The sequence below is a fragment of the Lepidochelys olivacea genome (genome assembly GCF_965140295.1).
Source record: "Lepidochelys olivacea isolate rLepOli2 genome assembly, chromosome: 13".
Classification (NCBI taxonomy): Eukaryota; Metazoa; Chordata; order Testudines; family Cheloniidae; genus Lepidochelys; species Lepidochelys olivacea.
The window spans coordinates 35,752,611-35,758,610 of NC_140423.1; positions in this window are offsets into that span (position 1 = coordinate 35,752,611).

The following is a 6,000-nucleotide window of genomic DNA, read 5'->3' on the forward strand; positions in this document are numbered from 1 at the left end:
TGGTCATTTTGGTCAGGTGCCAGCGAGGTTACCTTTAGTTTCTTAACCCTTTACAGATAAGAGGATTTTTCCTCTGGCCAGGAGGGATTTTAGAGGGCTTTACCCTTCCCTTTATATTTATGACACGCCCCCAAATCTAGGGTAAAACGCTGGCTGGTATTTCTTCCTGGAGCTCTAGGAAAAAACAGAGTTAATAAGACACATGAACCTCTAAATATACTACCAAGTACATAAAGACTAACAATATTTTCCACATCTCAAGGACGATTTTAATCAGTTGATTCTGGGAAACTTTCAAGGGACAGTGCATCAGTCACTTTGTTAGAAGCTCCTGAGATGTGTTGGATGTCGAAATCAAAATCTTGGAGACCTAAACTCCACCGAATAAGTTTTTTTTCATTTCCCATGGCAGTATGAAGCCACTGTAGTGCAGCATGGTCGGTTTGCAGGTGGAAACGCCATCCCCAAACATATGGGCATAGCTTTTCCAGGGCGTAGACAATGGCGTAACATTCTTTTTCACAGACTGAGCAGTTGCTTTCCCTCTCAGACAGTTTTTTTGCTGAGAAACACTACAGGGTGGAATTCTTGATCAGGTCCTTTCTGCATTGAAACTGCTCCCACACCACGCTCGGACGCATCTGTGGTTACTAGGAACGGTTTGTCAAAGTCTGGAGACCTTAGTACAGGGTCAGACATGAGTGTCGCTTTAAGCTGGTTAAAGACCTTCTGACACTCTTCGGTCCACTGAACGGCGGCGATTTGGCTGCATACGGGACAAATCGTCTGTAATAATCGGCCAAGCCGAAGAAGGATTGAACCTGTTTCTTTGACTTTGGGACAGGCCACTTTTGGATAGCATCCACTTTGGCCTGTAGGGGGCTGTTAGTTCCTTGACCTATCTGGTGTTCAAGGTAAGTCACTCTGTTGAGGCCTATTTGACACTTCTTAGTCTTAACAGTTAGTCCTGCCTCCCTTACGCGCTCAAGGACTTTTTGTAGATGTTCCAGGTGTTCTGCCCAGGAATCCGAAAATATGGCCACATCGTCAAGATAGGCGACTGCATATTCTCCTAATCCCGCTAGGAGACCATCTACAAGTCTTTGGAAGGTGGTGGGTGCATTTCACAGCCCGAAAGGGAGTACATTAAATTCATACAGCCCGAGATGTGTGGTGAAGGCTGACCCTTCCTTGGCAGATTCATCTAGCGGTACCTGCCAGTACCCCTTGGTTAAGTCCAAGGTAGAGATGAACTGGGCCCGTCCCAGTTTCTCTAATAGTTCATCTGTGCATGGCATTGGATAGTTGTCTGGGCGAGTTACAGCATTTAGCTTACGGTAGTCCACGCAAAAACGTATCTCCCCATCTGGTTTGGGAACTAGAACCACTGGAAATACCCATGCACTTCCAGAGGGGCGGATTACACCCATCTGTAACATATCATGGATCTTCCGGTCTATAGCAGTTTTAGCTTGAGGAGACACCCAGTAAGGTTGGACTTTAATTGGGTGAGCATTACCTGTGTCAATGGAGTAGTATGCCCGTTCAGTCAGCCCTGGGGTGGCTGAGAACATCGGCGCATAGCTAGTGCACAGCTCCTTGATCTGCTGTCACTGCATACGCCCAAGCGTCATGGAGAGGTTCACCTCTTCCACACCACCAGCACTTTTCCCTTTGTAGTAGACAGCTTCAGGCCACTCAGCGTCGTCTCCTCCCTGGGCTGTAAACTGACAAACCTTTAATTCTCTGGAATAAAAGAGCTTTAGAGAATTAATATGGTACACCTTAGGCTTTCAGTTGGAGGTGGGGAATGCTAGGAGATAATTAACAGCTCCCAGACACTCCTGGACCGTGAATGGCCCTTCCCACGAGGCTTCCATTTTATGGGCCTGGAGCGCCTTTAAGACCATGACCTGGTCCCCTACTTTGAAGGAACGCTCTCTGGCATGTTTATCCTACCAGGCATTTTGGCTCTTTTTGAGCATCCTGTAGGTTTTCTTTAGCAAGGGCTAAAGAGGTTTGGAGGGTGTCTTGTAGGTTGGTTACAAAGTCCAGAAGGTTAGTTCCTGGAGAAGGTGTAAATCCCTCCCATTGCTGCTTCACCAACTGTTTTGGCCCCTTAACCTCACGGCCATATACAAGTTCAAATGGTGAAAACCCTAAACTGGGATGTGGTACAGCTCTGTAGGCAAAGAGCGACTGCTGCAACACTAGGTCCCAATCATTGGAGTGCTCATTTACGAATTTACTTATCATGGCCCCCAAAGTTCCATTAAACTTCTCCACCATGCCATTTGTTTGATGGTGGTAAGGAGTAGCAACCAAGTGATTTACCCCATGAGCTTCCCAGGGGTTTTCCATACTTCCTGCCAGGAAATTAGTCCCTGCATCTGTGAGGATGTCGGAGGGCCAACCTACCCTGGCAAAAATGTCTGCTAGTGCCTGGCACACACTTTCAGCCCTAGTGTTGCTTAGAGCTACTGCTTCTGGCCATTGGGTGGTAAAATCCATGAAAGTCAGTATGTACTGCTTTCCTCTGGGTGTCTTTTTCGGAAAAGGACCCAGAATATCCACAGCTACTCGCTGAAATGGAACTTCAATGATGGAAAGTGGCTGGAGAGGGGCTTTGACCTGGTCTTGGGGTTTTCCCACTCTTTGGCATAGTTCACAAGACTGGACATAGGTAGAAACATCCTTGCCCATTCCCTCCCAGTGGAATGACCCCCTAAACAGTCTTTGGTCCTGTTCAACCCAGCGTGACCACTAGGATGATCGTTGGCTAAGCTCAAGAGCTTGGCCTGGTATTTAGTTGGAACTACCAACTGTCTCTGAGGATGCCAGTCTTCCTGGTCTCCACCAGAAAGAGTTTCCTTGTATAAAAGTCCTTTTTCTACAACCAACCTGGATCGATTAGAAGAGCTGAGAGGCGGTGGGTTGCTCCGTGCCGCCGTCCAAGCTCTCTGGAGGCTTTCATCTTCTTCCTGTTCGATCTGGAACTGTTCCCTTGATGCTGGAGGCATCGGTTCCTCATTGGATTGTGGACCTAATCTTGGTCTCTCTGGAAGCGATGTAGGGGATGGGGCTGTTTCCGTTGACTGTGAACCGCTCTCCGCTGGGACACTATTTTGGGGTTCAGGCTCCGGCTGAGCCTCTTGTGTAGGGTTATGGGCTGCTGCCGGTTCAGGTTCGGTGGGACCCTCTGGTGTTGAGGTTGCAAGTTCTGGATTCAGTGCTGGCAATGGGTCTGGTATTGGTTGTTTCGCTGGTTCTGGTTCTGGGACTGGTTCCGTCTGGGTCTCTGGGAGTGGATCCACTACTGCTGTTGCAGATATTGGGCTGGGGTTCGGGTCCATCACCTCTGACCGGGTCCTGATAGAAGTTTCCGGAAGAGAGCTAGGCGTCACGGCTTGTTTAGCCTTGGCTGTGGGTGACCATTCCCACCCTCTTGGCCCGCTTCACATGATTGGCCAAGTCTTCCCCCAAAAGCATGGGGTTGAGATAATCATCATAGACTGCAAAAGTCCACATTCCTGACCAGCCCTAGTACTGGACAGGCAACTTGGCTGTAGCCAAATTGAAGGAGTTGGACTTGAAGGGTTGAATCGTCACTTGGATCTCTGCGTTGATTAAATTGGGGTCCACTAAGGAAGCATGGATAGCTGACACTTGTGCTCCGGTGTCCCTCCACGCGGTGACCTTCTTCCCACCCACACTCACAGTTTCCCTCCGCTCCAAGGGTATCTGGGAGGTATCTGGGCCTGCGGATCTCTGGTGTGATTCCGGTACAATGAACTGTAATCTGTTGGGGTTCTTGGGGCAGTTGGCCTTTACATGCCCCAGCTCGTTACATTGAAAACATCGTCCAGCTGACGGGTCACTGGGGCGAGGCGGGTTGCTGGAGAACGGGGTGGCGGGACGATAAGGGGTCTGGAGGGTTCTTTGGGAGGTAGGTGAGGCCTTGGGTGGCCCCCGGTAATAGGGTGTGGTCTGGGGTTGTCCCTTCTGGTCTCCACTCCAACTGCGACCAGTTTTCTTCTTCTCTGCCACCTCTACCCATCTGGTTCCAATCTCTCCTGCTTCGATTACAGTTTTGGGCTTCCCATCTAGGATGTATCTTTCTATTTCCTCAGGAACACCCTCTAAGAATTGTTCCATTTGCATTAGGAAGGGCAAATTTACTGGCGATTCAACACTTGCTCCTGATATCCAGGCATCCCAATGTTTCACAAGGTGGTAGGCAAGGTCAGGTAAATGGCACGTCTGGTTTCCACCTTAGGGCTCTGAACCTCCGACGAGACTGCTCGGGTGTTATCCCCATTCTGACTCTCGCCTTGGATTTAAACAGTTCATACTTGTTCATGTGTTCTTTAGGCATTTCAGCAGCCGCTTCAGCTAAGGGTCCACTGAGCTGCAGCCTCAGCTCTACCTCAGCTCTATGTATTGGTCGGTAGAGATGCTGTACCCAAGGCAGGCCCTTTTGAAGTTTTCTAAGAAGGCCTCAGTATCATCTCCTGCCTTGTAGGTGAGGAACTTTCTGGTATGGGAAGTGGTACCTGGAGAAGGATTGGTAGGGTTTGTTGGTATATTCTGCTCCAGTTCATGCTGCCTCTCTTTTTCCTTCTCTTCCTCCACGCTTCCTCTCTTTTTCCTTCTCCTCCTCCACATGCTTCCTTGCCTCCATTTCTCTCCTGTGGGCAGCCTCCTGTACCTCCTTCTCCAGTCGCATGAGTTCTATCTGTCTTTCATGTTCCTTTTGTTTTTCAGCAGCCTCAAATCTGGCTAATTCCAGCTTTTGTTGAGCCGTGGAGTCTGTTATCCTAACCTCTCTGTTTTTAACTAACTTTACACCCGAGGTTTAGAAATAAAACAAACAAAACTTGGCTTGTAAAATTTTGCTGTGCTGGATTAGGATACCTATTCTCTGATAGTGATTGTCAGCCTATAGAAAAAGATAATTCCCTTTGTCTCTCTGGCCCCAAAGAAAGCAAAAAAAAAAAAATCACCGTCCAACTATTGCCAGTTGGAGACACAAAGCAACACAAAGATCTATGAATCTAGGTTTAATTGGTCCTGCCTAAGCACAAGGGGCTGGACTTGATCTCTTGAGGTCCCTTCCTGCCCAACATTTGTATGAATCTATGAAAAGGCTAGTAGGAACCACTGTGATCTTCTCTCGTCTGACCTCCTGTGTCACACATTCCACAGGGCTTTCCTGAATTCATGTCTATAAAACAGCATATTTTTAAGACAGATGTCCAATCTTGTTTTAAAAAAATGTCCAGTGATGGAGAATCCACCACGACCCTTGATAAAGTGTTCCAAAGGTTAATTACCTTCTCTGATAAAAATGTATTCCTTTAGTCTGTCACTGTAAGGCAGGTTTTCCAATCCCTTAAACATTCTTGTGGTGCTTCTCTGAACACTCTCCAATTTATTAACATCCTTCTTGAATTGTGGCCAACAGAATGAGACAAGTTATTCCAGTAGTGGTTACACCAGTGACAAATACAGAGGCAGTATATCCTACTTACTCTTACTCGAGATTCCTCTGTTTATACAGCCAAGGATCATATTATCCTTTTGGTCCCAGCACCACGCTGGGAGCTCATGTTTAGCTAATCCTCCAAGTCTTTTTCTGAGTCACTGCTTCCCAGGATGAAATCCCTCATGCTGTAAGTATGGCCTATGTTTTTGCTCCTAGATGTACCACTTTACATTTGACCTTATTTAAATGTATTTTTTAAAATTGTGCCTAGTTTACCAAGAGATACCAATTTCTCTGCATAGGTGGTCTGTCCTTTTCATTATTTACCCACTCACCCAACCTTTGAGTTATCTGAAAACTTTACCAGTGAAGATTTTATGGGTTTTTCAGAAAAGGTTAAGGCTTGCAGGGCACCACTAGAAACACATGCACTAAGTGATGATTTCCCATTTACAATTACATTTTGAGACTTGTCAGTTAGCCAGTTTTTAATCCATTTAATGTGTGCCAGGTTA